At 38.1% G+C, this 18820-nt stretch overlaps 1 long non-coding RNA gene across 3 annotated transcripts in view; it reads left to right on the top strand.

Annotated features, from left to right (window-relative positions):
• The window catches only part of LOC138154961 (uncharacterized), an 84083-nt gene that overhangs the window by 746 nt on the left and 64517 nt on the right, over nt 1-18820 (top strand). The gene's annotated exons all lie outside the window — the stretch shown is intronic.

Here is an 18820-nt window from a genome sequence, read left to right as displayed (position 1 = left end):
TGCCCTACTCACCTTCCGGGTTACAGTGAGAAAAGCAGGTTGCAAAACTTAAAACAAACAAAGCAAAAACAACCAATAACTCTAAAGCACTACATAAATGTGAAGTGTGTCTAAAATGACCTCCAACTCTAAATCCAGGGATTCTAGGAAATAGAGGTAGATTTCAGGCACTGCATATAGATAGGGAACAGAGAAAGCCAAATGGTCTCCATCACATTGATGTCAGAATACACTATACCACTTCAAGAATAGCCCTTTCTTTCAATGTCATTATCTAGTTTAACCTAGTCTAGTGCCCTGTCAGTCTTTGGACCAGTCTAGATTTCCATCATCCCAGTGAACCTCATAATACCATCCAACCAAATCTCCAGAAGTAAAATTGCCTTGTTAAAAGTAGTGGCAATGCAGTAAGGGCCATTCTTCAATTTGCATGATGTCTTATGATCTGAATCTTTGATTTAAGGAAAATTAAGTATGCTCACTCATTAGAGGGAAGATACTAAATATTTTTACTCTTGAAAACCAAATTATGAACTTTTGAGGATAACCCTTCAAAGATAAAGGTGGAGCATGCTTCTGATTTCTTTCTGAATGAAGGAAAATGAGATGTACAGATTTTCCTTCAAAATAAGATAAAATTCTTTATTATGTCATGAGCAGCTCTCTTTTTCCAAACTTGAAGATCCTCAGGGTAGGAATTCTTAACCTTTTTTGTGTATCATGAATCCCCTTTGAAGCCTGGGGCCCTCTCAGAATACTGTTTTCAAATAATTGACGAATATGCTAAATTTTGGTTAGAAGTTAACAAGTTAACAAAGATGTAATTTTTTAAAGGTTAAGACCTCTTGTTCTAGTAGAAAGAACATCTGATCCATTTAAAACTTTCCTAAACAGCCCAGGCTTCATGCTTGAGTGCAGTGGGAAGAGTGGGAAAGCTATTTAAGTACACAAGGAAACTCTAGAGACCCTAGCAGAATAGCAGAAACCACGGACATAGAAAATATGTTCCTCTAATTCAGCTAATTGACTATCCAAACCAAATGTACAATGGCTATTTTTCAAAGCAGTTAGAAGATAAAATAACAATTATCATCCACAATTTCAATAGTGCTATAGGGTTTACCAAGTATTTTTGAAGAGCATCCTGTTAAATGGTACTAGTTTCCAGAAGAGTTGAAATAAAAGAATCATGAAATGTTAGAGATGGCAGTGACTGCAGACATCATCTAGTTCAATTCTCTTATAGATAAGGAAACTGGTTCACAGGAATGTGCAAAGATTTGCCTAGGGTCACCCAGCTAGTGAGTTGAGTAGCGAGTTGAGGTCTAGGACCCAAGTCCCTTGATTTTCTTAATATCATTTTCTTATATCATATAGTGTGGAGGAACTTTTAATTATCCAGATTCAACTGGTAATAAACCAGTTATAAACTGATACAAGTGATATCTTCTCCAATGACCTTGGATCTAATTTTCATCCTGTTTTTTTCTCATGACCTTAGAAAGACTTGGAAGTCAACGGATTTAATCTTCTAAATTCATTAACATTTACATTAAATTGTGTATGTAGGATAAAGGAGCCAGCTAGATTGCTAAAGAATATCTCAGGTCCCTTCATTCCATGAGTTTGAGTAATAAAGAGCATTTGAGTGGAAATTTGCAGATTTATTGGTCTGTTCTGAGTTTTGCCATTTATTGCAGAGTTCCCAGTAGTATTAAGTTACTTCTCTACCTCTATGATGTGGGAATTAATCATTCTATAAAACTACATTATCTTGGAAGTAACAATAATTCAGATACTATACACATGGTTTTTATTGAGTAAAAAGTTTGAAACAATTTCTTCTTCTGCAAATTTTCAGGGTCTTGCAAGGGGAATCTAGTCTAAAATAAATAACTTTTCCAAACCAGAGGCTCAAGAAATAAAGGCTCCTTCAACTCACCTTCTGCTACTGCTTCCAACAGTTTATTCTTGTTAAAAGATGTTTATCCTTCATTCAATATGTTTTTTTAAGTGCTATCGTGAATCATTATTTTTAAATTAACTTAACATGGCTTTTCATTAACTTAGTATCAACAATTGATATCCCACTTCGCAAAATGTATTGTACTTGATAGCAATAAAACTACATTTATGAAATATATTCTGCAATTCACCTTTTACTAAGTAAAATTGGCCCTTTCTTCTCACCTCCCACCACACTATTTATTATTCTAGCCACATCAGTAATGTTTTACTATGTGGTTGTACCTCACTTTACATAATGTGTTCCTGAAAAGTATGAAAATTGAACTTTTATATATTCATTCACATCCAAAATACAAGGAAGCCTAGTACCTCTTTAGGAACTCCAAGGCAAATCTTTTTGTAAGGTAAATAATGTTTTTGTAATGCTAATAACTAACTCCTAATTAATGTATTATAAATTTGGATTTTTTAATAGGCTAGATTTTTTTTTCATGGAACACATCTGTACTTTTTTTTTAAACTGAGACAAAGGTGCTTTGAAATCCTTAGATGAAAAATGTTACATAGATGTGCATTACAGTTTAATTAGAAATAATGTTGTATTTCCTGCTGGAAAGAAAGCAAGATCAGATGGCCCCTCAGGGAAACTGGGAAAATCCTGGTGGCCTGGCAACCTGAGCAGCTTTTAAAGACTTGTCCAAGGCTAAGGTAGCTTCAGTTTTAGCTCTGGGCCCCAGCCCTCAGTTCTGCTATTTGATCCTGAAAATCAGTATTTTAACTAAATAAGATATAATAAATCATTCAGTATTATACTCTGACCTGAAAGAACGTTTCCAGTCCTCTGTCTGTTGATTTAATCATGCCGCTTAATTTTTGTGCAAGTAGTTGTGAGAACTTCCCATAATTTTTGCCTTTCTGATTCAATTGTTTCATGAATTTCATTATCAATAAAATGTATTTTTATTCTTTTTTCCATTTAATTCCACTTTTAAAAATTAGTTTGGTGATTGAATGAATCTTTATGAGGTTCTAAATGTGGATGTAAGTTTTTGGTCAAAATATTTTTCTTTTTGGGGAGGGAGGCTAGATATTATGTTATTGAGGGTTTTTTTTGTTTGTTGAAGAGAATGAAATGAAAGCAAAATAAAGATTTGATTTGTAGCACATCTTCCAACTCTAGTTTACCAGATTTCTATTTGAAAGTCATTCAGTAAACCAATAACTCTTAAAGCAACATTCACTCATTCTCTTGACTTGCTTTGAAAGCAATGTTTTTACCTTATTTAGGACTTTTTATTCTTCAAAGAAGACACTCCATCTCCTCACTCCCTGCATTTTTACTGGCTGTCCCCCATGTTTGGATTTTTCTTCACATTCATCTCTCCCTTATAGCTTCCCTGTCTTTCTTCAAGTCCAAGCTAAAATCCCATATTCTACAGGAAGTCTTTCTCAATCCACCTTAATTCTCACCCCTTCCTTTTGTTGATTAGTTGCAATTCATTCTCTGTGTATCTTGTTTGTACATAGTGGTTTTCATGTTTCCTCCCACAATAGACTGTGAGCTCCTTGACAGGAAGGACATTTTTCCCCCTTTCTTTGTATCCTCAGTGTTTAGTATAGTGCCTGGTGTAAAGTAGGTGCTTAATAAATGTTTAGTGACTGTGTTCCCCTAGGTAACCGCTAACTTGATCATTATTATGTGTTATACATTATTATGTATTTCCCATGATGGGAAATCATTATAGTTGAGAGGAACGTTAGATTTTCTTCATTTATTGAACTACCTGCAGCAGTTTAATTGGTTGCTATAATTTTTAATTATTTTGCATTGAGAGGAAATTTTTGGAACTTAAGAGCCGCCTGTGGAGGTAGTACTTTTTCAACACATTGTCATACATAGATCTAGACTTCTTTGGGGGGGGGTGGTTAGGGGATAATTTTTTTGCATTTCTGACCTTGTAGCAACATTTCAAATGCCTTTTCTTTCAACCTTTCTCCAAGTTCAGCACTGGACAGTGATTTTGATGTCATTTTGAACCCAGTCGGAGTATTAGTTTAGTGGAAATTAAAGGGGGTGGGGTATATTTTTTCTTTCTCTTTGCTCACTTTATAAGTGAAATAAAATCATTTTGCCTGAACCCAGTCCAACCCAATTTAGTGCCTTCCCCTCCTAACTCCCACAGTCAAATTTGTGAACAGAAATGCTATTCATCATTTGACAGCCAGAAATAAGTATTTCAGTTTATCACCACCCCCATTTTACTGCCAATAATAGTGGTGGACAATCAGTGGCATGAAATTGGCAGTAGACTGAACATTTAAAATGATGCTTACCTTTCCTAATTATATGACGTCTAGTGACAGTTGTTGCTTGAAGATAAAGGGAAAACATGCACATCAATGTTTGTGGAGACTCAAATTACAAAAACTTGGTTCCTCTTAATAAAGGAAGCCCTCGATTCACTGCCAGATACATGATCTGTATTCATCATATTCCACTGAACTCTGTACTTCTTTCCTCACACAAAATACACAGCAACAAAATAAAATTTACAAAAGCATTTTTTAAAAATACCACATCTGTACCAGGCAACATCCAGAAAAAGTCTCTTCCCAGCTTTAAGATGTACAGGGGAAAAGTTAAGAGGGTTCATGTTCAAGGGTCTCAATCTTAGCAAAATAGAAAGCCAAGTCATTTACTAAAATGAAGGGGGCCAGTTGAAGTTTTTCATGTTTTCATTTTCTTTTTTTTTTTACCATGCATTTTGAAATTTTGAGTTCCAAATTCTCTCTCTCCCTCCAGCCCTTCTCCCACCATTGAAAAGACAAAATATGATTCCCATTATACATATGAAGTCATACAAAACTTATTTCCATATTAGCCATGCCATGTTTTTTGTTTGTTTGTTTTTGTTTTTTAGGGCAATTGGGGTTAAGTGACTTGCTCAAGGTCATGCAACTAGTAAGTGTGTCAAGTGTCTGAGGACAGATTTGAACTCAGGTCCTCCTGACTCCCGGGCTGGTGCTCTATTCACTGAGCCACCTAGCCGCCCCTATCCTAGCCAAGCCATGTTGCAAAAAGGACACAAAAAAAGAAGAAAAAGAAATTTTAAAAATGTGTTTCAATCTGTATTTAGAGTTCATCAGTGTCTTTCATATTTCATGTGACCACCTTTTGATATGTTAGGTAAGTTAGTCATCTTAATGTATTTGTGGGTATATTATAAGATGTGTAAGAATATTGTAATTTGTGCAATATTGTAAGATGATCATCTGTGAATAACTTAGTTATTCACAGCGATACAGTGATCCAAGACAACTCTGAGGGACTTATGAAAAATGCTATCCATCCCCAGAGAAAGAAATGAATATAGATTGAAGCATACTTTTTTTTAACTGTCTTTATTTTTCTTGAAGTTCTTTTTTTGGTCTATGTTTTCTTTCACAACATGACTAATATGGAAATGTTTTACATAGCTAGACATGTATAACCTATATTGAAATGCTTACTGCCTTAATGAGTGGGGTGGGGAAGGAGGAAGGGAGATAATTTGAAACTCAGAGTTTTAAAAATTAATGTTAAAAATTGTTTTTACATGTACTGGGGAATAATAAAATTCTAAAAAAAAAAAAGTGATCTACTTAAATTGTAGTTCTGACCATGTTCGATTCTTCCTCACCCCATCTCCAACTCAGTAAACTCCAGTGGTTCCCTCTTGCCTCCAGGATTAAATATAAAATTCTCTGGCTTTTAAAGCCATTCATAAACTGGCTTCTTCCTACCTTGCTAGTCTTCTTACTCCCTGTAATGTACTTTACAATCCAGCGATGTTGGCCCACTTACCTGTTCCTTGCATGGGACTCTCCATTTCCAAACTGTGAATTTTCACTGGTTTTCTCTCATGCCTAGAATTCTTTCCTTCTTTATCTCTATTTCCTTACTTCCCTGGCTTCTTTCAAATCTCAGTTAAAATCCTGACTTCTGGAAGAAGCCTTTCCCGACCCCTCTTAATGAGTGCTTTCCCTCTGAAGTGGTCGCCAGTTTGCCCTGTCTGCGCCTCGGTGGTGCGCGACTGTTTACCTGTTGTTTTCCCCGTCGGCCTGTGAGCTCCTCGAGGGCAGGGACCATGTTTTTGCCTTTCTTTGAATCCCCAGCACTTAGCACAATGCCTGGCACACAAGAGCTTGTTAAAATTAGGGGTTTTTTTAAATTAAACTTTGTTTTTTCAATTAACAAATGTTCTCTCACCAATTAAAAATGAAAGAAAAACAAGACCCCTTTTATAAGCATACATAATCAAGCAAAACAATTTTTTAAAGAAAGATTTTATTTTTCACCAGTTATATGTAAAGATAATTTTAAACATTCATTTTTTTTAATTTGAGTTCCAAATTTTCTCTGCCTCTCTCACCTCCCCCCCCCTTTCCCTGAGACAGTAAGCTATTAATTATAGGTTCAATCATGTGAAACATATTACCATGTTAGTCATGAAGCAAATAAATTTCTGCATTGACCATGTCCAAAAGGAAAAAAATGTGGATATGTCTCAGTCTGCGCTTTGAGTCCCTCACCTCCATCTGGACGTAAATAACATGTTTCCTCATTGGTCCTCTGGAATCACAGTTGTTCATTACACTAATCAGAGTTCCTAAGTCTTTCATAGTTGTTGGTCTTTATAGTATTGTTGTCATTGTATAAATTGTTCTCTGGGTTTTGTTCAGTTCATTCTGTATCAGTTCATGCAAGTCTTCACAGTTTCTCTGAAACCATTAATAAATTCTGGTTTACTTGATTTGACTTGACTATACATGCCCAACGTTTTGTACAGATTATGTGGGATCAAAGAAAGATAAAATATGACTGCTGTCTTTAAGCAACTTAAGCAATCAATCACAGGTGAAATAATTTAAGACTTTGGACTAAAATGCTAACATTTATGGTTCAAACTCTAAGGAAGGCATGGGAACAAGAATTAATAGCAAATAAGGTAACAGGACCAAGAGTACATTTTAAAGAATTTTTATTTTGGCTCTCCACAAACTCCTAAAACTGATCACCTAAGAAAAATAAAAAATGCTCCTTAACCTTTTATCCCTCAAATCCCAAGATTTCTCATATCTCTTTATAAAGAGGATGGTGTAAGAGATAAGATGCGTTGTATTACATTTCTGTGCCCGAAGAGACAAGTGTCAAAGTGTGTAGACAAAGACAAAGACTTCTTTTGCCCTTTTGGTTGGTCTTTTAAAACAACATATATGGAGGTCAATCAGTATGAAATCTAGGCTTTAGATAGTAAAATTTTATGTAAACTTTATTCTTTTACTCCTCTTTACTTTTTTTCTCTTGCTTTCTTTTTTTACCATCTTGTCTCTTCTCTCTTCTTTGCTTCATTCTTTCCTCCTTGTTATGAGTTGTCTTGTTATTCTCTCTCTTTCTGGGTTTCCTTCCACATTGAACTACCCTGCTGTTAACCTGCTTACCTTTTTCCTCCTTGTTTTCTTTATCTCCTATTAGCTTTTGCTAGACTCATAGGAAGTTATGTTTATGGGTGAACTCTTGAGAATGTGAGGCTGCAAGTATATATAGGGTTACATTCTTTTAGTCTTGTGATTATGGGGGTGGGCATGAAGAGAAGGGCAAAAGGACCAATCGTCTCACTGGTATAGGCTTTTGAAATTTTCTGTGGGTGAGTAATTTTGACTTATTCCAACTATAAAGATTAAATTGTTTTCTGTTCCTTTGCTGCCACACAATTTAGTTTGCTGTGAGAACCTTTAAACGTTTATATCAGAAAATACACTACAACCTAGGTATGAAATAAGCAGAGTTTTAATGATAGAAAAAAAGTCTCTTTCTTGAACTGATGTATTTCTCAGTCTATTCTTCCCATACTCACCCTCCTCCACACACACACACACACGATCGAGCTCGCTCTCTCTCACACACACACACACACACACACACACACACACACACACACACACACACACATCCTGCCTGATTTAAGCTCTGGAAATAAGAGGGCAGATGCTGTGACTTCCCTTCTCATTGAACTATATCTCATGTGCCTTCATTTCAGGCTACTTCAACTGCGTAAAACTATGTTCAGTCTACTTTAACTGAAGGGCATTCTTCTCATCAGAGACATGCTCAAAATCATTGCCGGTCCCTCTGCTCGATAAAGGAAGAAAAGCTGCAGCTGCTGTGAGAACAGACAGCACACGGGGCTTACTCTGCTGTCACCCAGAGCTATCACAATGGAGAATTCAGGAAGCCCAGGCAAATAAACATTTACAGCCCACAGCTTCTGCACAAATTCACCTGCCAAAATAACTCATTACAGTTCTTAAAGAGTCATCCAGCTGAAGTGAGAGCATAACTAAAACCCATTTCCCAATTAGTCTTTAATCTGGGAGGAGGAGAGGAAATCATATTTAAAATCCTGTGAGCTTGAAGATGTAGCCCTTATGGGTGAGGAAACTGAGGCCCAGCTAGATAGACCTACTTAGAGCTACACTGTTAATTAGTGCAGGAAGATCTTTCCAATGAACCTTCAAAGTAAGGAGGAGTTAAACAATCCATATAATCCCCTTCATTTCCTACAATGCCTTGAATAAAGTCCATCTTCAACCATGCTTGACTCTGGTGATCAAATGAAAATACTATAATCTGACCCACTTGGATAGTATTATTTGTCAGATTTTCACTTCTAACTCCAGAACTAGCTTATTTTGAAGAAGGTAGATTTTAAGTGACACCAACAGGTATGTTTCAGATTGAATTGTGTGAAGAACTCTAAAATTTTTTTTCCTTTTTGGCTCTACCTGGCCCTGAACCAAGGTATGAAGATCTGTTACTGCAACTAAGCCTTTTTCACTTTTGGTATGTGACATGGGAACCAATATTCTAATGGAAAGTACTGAGAACATGAAGCTTCACCACAACTCCATTGGATATCTGTCTATTGTCTGAGTTGCTAGGACTGCAACTTGGAAGTATTAAGCACAGGCCTTGTCAGGAACAGTGGTCTGACTGGTTAAGCAATTAACTAATTAGGTTAAGCTCCTATGTGGGAGGCCTGACCACATCATTCGTAAATGTTGAATGGAAATCCCAAATGATCAACCAGCTCTTGAAAATTGTCACTGAAAATTCCATCCATTGCTGCCACACATTACATCTACATCCTTTCCTTCATTGTCAAAGTAACCAGAGATCAGTTGATGACCTATGAACCAGGGTGAAATTTTTTCTAAGGGTGAATTTTAAAGCACTTTTTTTGTTGGGAAGGGAAGAAAGTAACAGCAGTTATCTACTGCCCCTGGAAACTTCCCCTAGCTGGTATCCCAACATTATAGCCCAGTAATTCGTCTGCTCTCTTTTAACAGTAATAATGACAGTTCATATTGACATAGTGCTATAAGATTTGCTAAGTGTTTTTCTTTAAGTCCATCCTATAAAGCAGACGGTATGTATATTATTATCCCTATTTTACAGATGGAAAAAAAGTGATTCTAAGAAGATGAGTTGTATATAGTTACACAGACTTAGATTCAGGTTTCCTGATTCCAAAGCCAGTATTTTTTCCACAGTGATCTGGAATCGGCTCCTCTTTCTCAAAGGCAATATTGAACCATATAGGGTGTCCTGGTAGGACTCGCACCTCTGGTGGAAGGGCTTGCTGAGAGCTTTTCAAGACTGCTCTTCTACCTTTGGTGTCCACCTGGCATTCAACTCTTACCTGTGGGTTCAAGAAGTAGCATGTACAGTGACCATATCTGGATAAACTGTGTTGGCAAAGAGGCTATATCAGGTGAGAATAACCAACAGGCCTCAAACCCATTGGTGAGTTTAGGGGGCTGTCTACCCCAAGCATGTGAAGACTTCCCCTGGAAAAATGAACAGAGGAGAACAATTTGTTTCAATGACCATGAAGGTGGCCGAAGCAGACCCTGTGGAATACTTAGAGCTTGGTCAGACATTGAAGACACCAAGGTCATCTGATGCATCCTGGGTCATTGCCAGTTGGCCTGACTATTGTCTTGCCACTGGGCTTTGATAAGTCTGGAAGAAAAAGCAAGTCTGACAACTTTTTGCAGCTCTGCCTCATTTAAATCCAGTTCCCAGTTACTCAGTGATGTCATTGATCCTCTTCAAAAACCATGAAAAAACAACATTTGAGCCATATAGAATTTTTAGGAAACTGCTAGATGACTCTTCTGTTTATCACCAGAGAAAAACCTTTCCCTGGGAAGGGCACAATAAGGAGGAACCTTCTTGACCCATTAAAGTAGATGTTCTGATCCAAGCCTTATTCCCTTCCCTCTCTGTTCTTTCTCTTGGCAATCTCAACTGTTCCCAAAGCTTTAACTATCACCCCTTTTCAGATGGCCGTAGCAGCAATCACCCCAAGCGTCCCCAGGGTCACTGCCAACACAGGTTCTTGGATCTGCTTTGATAGAGGAAGGCAACTCAAAATGGGTTAATAAGCTTACTTTAATCAGTCAAATATGTATCGTTTACCTAGTTCAGGGGAAAAAGGTCAGCACCCCAAACTTCCGAATATACAGACAGAATTATCAAGACAGAAACAGATCAAGTAGACAGATTTCAAACTGTCCAACCATTACATCCCTACCAAATCAACATCTGGGTTTTTTTCAAAGCTGGGGGGGGGGGGCTCTCAACAACGGCTTCCCAGGATCTCATCTGATCAAATCACAGAACACTTCTCAAAGTGAGCCCCAAAACAAAGCTACACATCAGGGCTTATATAGCCTTCTCCTGGCTCAGAGAATGTAACAACCTTATTGACTCACTGGCTAATCAAGAAGTATCTACTGAAAAACAAGCCTCCCTCCCCAGCCTGGGAAGATCTTAAAAATTTACATTACCATTACAATGGCCCTCAGATCTCTATCTCTAACCCTGATCTCTCTCTAAAACCCAGAACCACATCTCCAGCTGCTTATTCTATACATTTCCACATAGATATATCCTGTCAGACTCCTCAAATGTAACGTGTCTAACCTTGAGCTTATTGTCTTCTCATTGTGCTTGCTTTCTATTACTTTGTATTTAGCATGTTTAAAATAATGTGTTCATGTTATTATCCTCCATAGACTATAAACTCCTTGAGGGCAGGTACTGTTTCATTATTGTCTTTGTATCACTAGTGTTTATTGCAGTGCCTTGTATGCAGTAGGTGTTTAACCTTTCCTCCCTTCTGATTTCAGTATTTCTGTTCCTGGACCACCTTTTGTTCAGTCTTCCGTGTATGAAACTTTGCTGTCATTTTTGACTCCTCATTCATCTTCCACATCTAATTAGCTGCTAGATATTTTCATGTTTGTCCTCTCTTCCCTATTCTCTTGGTTACCATCCTAGTTTAATCCCTTGCTACTACTCAGTTAGACTATTTTGATATCATCCTAACCACTCTTTACCCAGTCTAATCTGTTCTTACCTAACTCTGACTGGCCCCAGACCAGATCATGCTTCTCATCCAACTGTCTACCAGGCCATGCTGTCTTCTGTCTTGCCTCTATTGCTCTGCTTCATTTAAAAAATTTCTTGTTCATTGTGAATTGAATCATCATCAGCAAACAGAAAAACTTCAATATAAGAAGGACCACCTGGATCAGCTTTCTCCACACCAGACCTCCAAAATCAGTGCTTTCATTCCCTAGAGAGGTTAATCCATTTAATTTTGGAGTTCCTCCTGCCCTGGGGCTGAGGTATCCTCATTGGTAATTAATAATTAACAAACCTACCTCCCTTAACCAATTCCAAACTACATCATACTTCTCATCCTATTCATCTGTCTACCATGTCCATCTTTTCTCTGTTCTGCCATTACTTGTATGAATTTTATAGCTAATCCATGTTGCCAATGAAAGATAAAATGAGGGAGGAAAAAAAAAGGTTCAATCTTCCAAATACATTGATTTATTAAACAATGCATGCCAGTTGCCCAACAAACCAGAACCACAACTCCTCAGCTTAGGCCTGGACTCTGAATATAGGGGGAGGCAGACTTTGATACATTAAAAGACGATTATCAAACATGGCCAATTAATTAAAAGGAAACAATACAGCATTGGGTAATCTGATTTCTAATTAGGTAAAAGATTTGGGACTTTATGAGTTGAGAGGAAGAGGGTGAACAAGTGCAATTCCTTGAAACCATGAAAGGGGTAAAGGAACGTGATAAGTGGTTATTCAGTATGAAAACTGGGTTTCAGATAAGACATATGGGTTGCTTGAGATGTACAATTTTGAGAAAACTCTGCATCAGTCTTTGGATGTGACTGAGTTTCTTGGTCAACATAACCTAGATCCTTAGTTAAGGGTCTCTAAGTAGCAGATAGAGGTGATTTAGCTTTCCAGCTACTCAGAGCTAGGCTCAAAAAATGCAACAGTTTTCTCTCAATTCTCACAATTGAATAACATTTTCTCACAAGATAGAGAAGTTGGGCTTGATTCATAATTGAATAGAAAGGGAACTGAGCTAGTTCCAGAACTGAGTCACAAGATGGAGTCAGTGTGGTTCACTCGGTTTCCACAATTCCACTTGCTGCCTTAATCCCCTCAATTCTCACATCTAGAAGGTAATAGGTAGCCCCTGGACTTTATTAAATAGGGGAGTGACTTGGTCACTTAAGGGAGATCAATTTGACAGGTGATGGGAGTATAAATTGGAATGGGGAATGACTTGTGACAGGGAGACTAACAAGCTGTTTTGATAGTCCAGATGTGGGGTGATGGAGGGCTGCACCAGGGTAGTGGCAGTGTCAGAGGAGAGAAAGAAGAGGTCTTATGAAGGTAGAACCAACAGATCTTGGCAGCAGATTAGATATTAGAGGTGAGAAAGAGTAAGGAGTCAAAGATGAGACCTAGGTTGTGAGCTTGGGTGACTGGGAGGATATTATTGCCCTCCAAAGTAATAGGAAAGTCAGGAAAAGAGAACATATTGGAGGAAAATGTGATTTCAGTTTTGGACAAGTGTAATGGTAAGCAAAGTACTTAGCACCTTGTTTCAGCTATTTAATTATTTAACACCTTGTTTCAGTTCAAGTGTCTTTTGAGCCTTGCCTTGATTATAATCAAATCTTTGTTAAGAAACAGAACTTATGAACCCCACAGTGGGAGGAACTTGCTGTTGCAACAGGGAGGAGCTAATGACCATATAGAAGGAGAAGCCCAAGCTGGGAAAGGGCAAAATTGGGAAGAGAACACTTGTGGTGGTAGAATTGAGAAGGGGAACTTTGTGGTGGCCAGGCACTCTGTTTGCCTGTTCTTTTTGTGTTGATTTTTGTTTGTGAAGCTTTGTACAGAAGCCCTGGGACCTTACTGGAAGCCCTGAAAGAGGATTTTCTTGTTGTCTGTTTACAGAAGTCCTGGAGGAGGGTTTCAGAGGTCCTGGGACTATACTGATGATTTGTGTTGAGTTCTCAGACCTGGTTTGTGGGTTTGTGTTGAGTTCTCAGATCTTTGTGGGTCTTTGTTGATTTCACAGGCAGATAGTGAATTGATGATGGTGCTGTCGATGTGTATGAATGTTATTGTGGCTCTGTTAAGCCTTGTCTTTCCAGAAACAGAAACTTCGAAGGACTTGAGGTGGACTGAACACTGTGAGCTTCAGTATGGAAATGGACAAGGCATTGGACGAGGAACTGGATGAGGAGCTGGACGAGGAGCCAAGCACTGCCTACCTGTGAATCCAGGTGATGATTGGGTAGACTCAGGCAGGAGCTAGACCCATGGAAGAAGAACCATGGAATCTTGGAGCCAGCCTTGCGTCAAGATGAAAAAGACCTCTCCTTGGGTACTTAATGCTGACTGAGAAGATCATGATTTACTGTGGCCTAGGAGTGGGAGAACTTTGTACTCTGTACCTTGTACCTCTTAAGGAAGATTGAGTTATGATGATTGGAAACTAATCTCCCATCAAGAAGAAAGAAGACTTTTTGACTGAGAGATTAAGACAATGTGACCTAGGAGAAGAGAACTTTGACCTTTGTACTTTGTGTCCCTTAAGGAGACTTGATTCTTAAGGATGATTGAGTTAAGGACTTACTGAATGATATCTTTTGTTTAAAATAATGTGGCCACTTTGGTGAAAACTGTGTGGCCACGTTAGTGATAAGTTATTATGTTATAACATTGTGAATGCTGTACTTTGGTTTCTGTGAATGTTTTGCTTTAATTTACTGCTGAATAAATAGAGAGTTGACTATACTATGTGATCGTAACCTTAAAGCTGTTTACAGCAGCACTCCTCTGGAAAGTTGCTTGTGCTTGGCTTTACAATAATTGAGTTTAAAGTCCAGTTTGAGATATCCGGTAGGCAGTTGGAAATATTATACTAGAGGTCAACAAATAGGTTAGGGCTAGATAAATAAATCTGAGAATCACCAGCACAGTGATGATATTTGAATCATGGGAGCAAATGACTAAGAAAAATAGTACAGGAGAAGATAATGGGGTGGCTAGGTGGCACAGTGAATAGAGCATCTGCCAGCCCTGGAGTCAGGAGGACCTGAGTTCAAATCCGGCCTCAGACACTTAACACCTACTAGCCATATGACCTTGGGCAAGTAACTTAACCCCAGTTGCCCTGTCCTCCCCTCTCCAAAAAAAGCAAAAAAGATTTTTAAAAGGAGAAGATAAGATGCCCCAGTCAGAGCCTTAGAGGACATCCATGGTTAGCCACTGTGACAAAAGCCTAGAAAGAAGAAATAACAAAAAGGAAAGGGTGTTCAAAACTGTCAAAAAGCTATAGAGAAGTCAAGAAGAATGGTGTTTAAGAAAAGGCCATTAGATCTAGCCTTTGGTTTAAATGAGTCTTGAAAGATAACAGGGATTCTAAAAGGTACTGGTGAGGAGGGAGTGCATTCCAAAGATAGCAGAAAATCAATGCAAAGGACCAGAGGTCGAACATGGAGTGTTGTATATGAGTAACAGTTTATTAATTTTATCAACCTAATTTCCTGGATTGCGACTCCATGTTAGGGCCTAGCTCTGAACATTTCTGGAAGGAATAGCTGGGATTTGCTTTGATTTGTTTCATATTTTCTTGGGTCCTGTTGCTGTTTTCTTTGGATGCTAAGTCATATGTTCTTCAAGATTCACAGGAGCAGCTGAGGCAAAAGCCATGAAAACTTTCAGTCATTAAACCCCAAGCTGTCTGATCCTACGTGAAATTTGATTACTGCCGCCTCCCCCTTCCCCCTTTTAAGCTTTGCAAGGTCCTGACTCAGATTTGGGTCTAGGCAATACAACTATGAGCTTGCCCTGGCTGGAGCTCTAACAGGCTGCTTCTGGGCCCAGTTAACATAAGGTAGCTGGAAGCTTATGCAGATTCAGAGCAACAAAACTGCAGACTTCTCTTACTCTGTGCTCCTTGCTCTAGTTATTTATCTGCAGGCTTCAGATCAGGCTGGGGGCTGGATGCAAGACCCTACTCCAACTCCAGAGTCATGTAGCAGCTGCTTGTTTCCTTGCCTATTCCATAGCACCAGCCTGTGACCACTCCTTGACCACCCCATGCCCTAGTCTTTTACTTGTAGGTGTTGGTCCTTTCCTGAGTTAGCACTGGATCTATAACCCAGCTCTAGAGTATGAGCAACAGAATTGCCAGTTTCTGCCTGTTGTTAGCCCCTGCACTGCTATCAGCTTCTTCCATGCCAGATCCTTGGCTATTTCTTGCCCTAGTGCATAGCCTCAAGCTCCTATCTGATGTCTTCAAGCTGTAAGATTTACTTTGGCATTTTCCTAGCTAGACACAGCCTAGATAGTGTCTACAGACCCCTGCAAATTTCCCAGAGCCAGCCTGGGCTGAAAAAAAAAATGACTTACTTGGATTTCCCAATCAGGACTCAGTGTGGTGTTTTTCTAGGTCTTTGTTAGAGTAGTTGTGATAGGGAGCTGGGCTGTACTCCTACTCTGCCATCTTGACTGACTGGTCTTTTTTGTATATGAGGAACAGTAAGAAAGCCAGTTTTCACCATAGAATGAAGGAAAGCAAATAATGTGTAATAAGTATGGAAAGCTAAGTTGGGGCTGTAGTTTCTCTAATTTCCCTTGTCACTACTGGAGTGAAGAATGTTTCATCATTTGTCTTCTAGAATCAATATTAGTCCTTGCATTTAGTCTAATTTCTTTGTTTTGTGCTTTAATTTTCATTATTCTAGTCACTTTATATTTATCATTCCCCTGGTTCTGCTTACTTCTGCATGAGTTCATTCAAGTCTTCCCATATTTGGGGGTATGATGTTCTATAGTTTGATGAAGATGTTGACATCAAACAGGCTCACATGGACTTCCTCTTATAATAGTTGTGGTATAGACTTGAATAAAAAGTGAGTTTTATCAGTACAAATTATCTTTTTCTAATCTTGAGTACTCCAGTCTTTGTACTGTCTTGCCCATGACAAGGGGTTTTTCTTTATAGCAATAGTTAGCACCAGTTTTTGTTTTCTTTTGTTCATTTTACTGGTTTTAATATTCTTTCAATTTAAAGAAGCCACAATACATTGTTGAGGAATCAATAACCTTTCTTTCAGCTGCCATGTACCTCCTGTTGTAAGGAAAATACATGTGCATGACCATTGCTATCACAAAACGAAACCATATAAAAATTATTCCTTTGGTTTGAATTCACAAACCACTGGAGACCACCTTCAATTTTAGTTTTTTAAAATTTTATTTTGTCTTGCTGATATGTCACACTGAGGATTAAGTTACTTTGCAATTTTAAGATGAATGATACCAGGATAGGAATAAATAAAACTGATAGTTTTGTTTTCATGATAAATGATGAATGTCTCAACTACACAACTCCATTAAACGAAGGGGATGATTAATTGGTTAATAACAATAGAGGCTGCAATTAAGACCTAAGAGAGCTACATTTTCTTTTGTTATGACATTTGAAAAATTACAAATGATTCTTAGAGAGTTTACATGTCTAGATTTCTTATTCAAAAGAAGTGAGAAAAAGGTAAAACTGACCCAAATCAGAATACTGGGGTATGTATATTTTAAGCAGCATTCATCAAAGCAGTAATCGATCAGTCGATCAACAAGCATTTTTTAAGTGCCTAATATGTGTCAGGACAATGCTAGGCACAAGAGGTAAAGACAAAAAAATGAAAAATCTGTGCTCTCAAGGGGCTTACATGCTATTAAACAAACTGTACACATATAAGTAAGTATAAAATATGCTCAGAATAAATACAAAGTAATTAAGGGGAGGCACGAGTAATTGGGAGTATCAAGAAAGGGCTCATAGAAGATGTGTCATGAGGTGAACTTTGAAGGCAGCCAGGGATTCCAAGAAGAGCAGGTAAAAAGACAGTACTTTCCAAGAACGAGGGATAGTCTATTCAAAGATAAAGAGATGTTATGATGAACAGCAAGTAGTTTGGTTTGATTGAAATATAGGATATATGAAGAGCATTAACTATGACAAGCCAGGAAGAAAATCTGGAGTCAGATTATGAGGGATTTTAAATGTCAAACAGAGTATGTGGTATTTTTTGTCTTAGAAACAAGAGGGAGCCAGTAGAACTATTTAAGAGGGATTTGTTTTGGTCAGACATACTAGTCAAACCAGATGCAAGAATAACTACATCACAGTCATTTCATAAGTTTTTAATTTTTTTGTTTTTTTCTGTCATCACATTTTTTCCCAGTACTTTTCCCTTTCCCCTCCCAGAGAGCCATCCCATATAAAAAATAGAATTTTTTCCCCCATATGCTTTATTAACTTCTGGTTTACATCATTCATTTCCACCAGATTTTGAGTTGCAAATTTTTTTCCCCATTTTTCCCCTACCCACCACCCCAGAATAGTGGTCCCACAGGATATCCCCTCCTCCAGTCTGCTCTCTCCTATATCTTCTCCTCCCATACCCCCTTCGACTTTTCCAGTAGGGCGTGGTGGATCTCTATGCCCCAGTGCTTGTATATCTTATTTCCCAATTACATGTAAAATAGTATTAATAGTATATATATTTAAACATTTGATTTTAGAACTTTGAATTCCAGATTCATTCCCTTCCTCCCTTGTCACCCACACTTACTGGGAAGATAATTCAGTATAGGTTGTACGTGTGTAGCTATGCAAAACATTACCATAGTAGATATATTGTAAAAGACTGACTATATTACCCTCCCTCCTATCCCACCTCCCACTTGCTCTATTCTCTACTTTGATCCTATCCCTTTTGAAAAGTGGGTGCTTCCAACTTCCCTCCCCCCCCGCCTGCCCTCCCTTCCACCATGCCCCCTCTCATCCCCTTCCCCCCTACTCTCCTATAGGGTGAGTTACCCTATTTAGTGTGTATGTCATTCCCTGCCTGAGCCAAATTCAGTGAGAATAAGGTTGACCCATTCCCTTTTGCCTTCCTATTCTTCCCCTCCATTGTAACCATTTCCCCTTGCCTCTTCTATATGAGATAGTTTACCCCATTCTGTCTCTCCACATCTCCTCTTGTTATATTCCTCTCTCACCTCTTAATTTCACCTTTTAAGTACCTTCCTATTAAATTAGTCCTGTGCCCTCTATCTATGTATATCTGTAAACATATATACACACATTCACATATGTATTCGTATGCCCCTATACCCTCCGATATAGACATATATATATATATATTTCTATTCCCTTCAACTATTTTCATACTGAGAAAAGTTTCATCAGTTACAATTATTGTTTTTCCATGTAGCAATGTTAATAGTTCAACTTTGACACGTTCCTTATGATTTCTTTTCCCTGTTTACCTTCTCATGCTTCTTTTGCTTCTTCTATCTGAATGACAAATTTTCTATTCAACTTTGTTTTTT

The sequence above is a fragment of the Petaurus breviceps genome, unplaced genomic scaffold (genome assembly GCF_028583685.1).
Source record: "Petaurus breviceps papuanus isolate PSGF00001 unplaced genomic scaffold, PetGlider_PUasm1.0 91133, whole genome shotgun sequence".
Taxonomy (NCBI): Eukaryota; Metazoa; Chordata; class Mammalia; order Diprotodontia; family Petauridae; genus Petaurus; species Petaurus breviceps.
The sequence above is the reverse complement of the archived record's forward strand: the minus strand, read 5'-3'. Positions and strand labels throughout refer to the sequence as shown.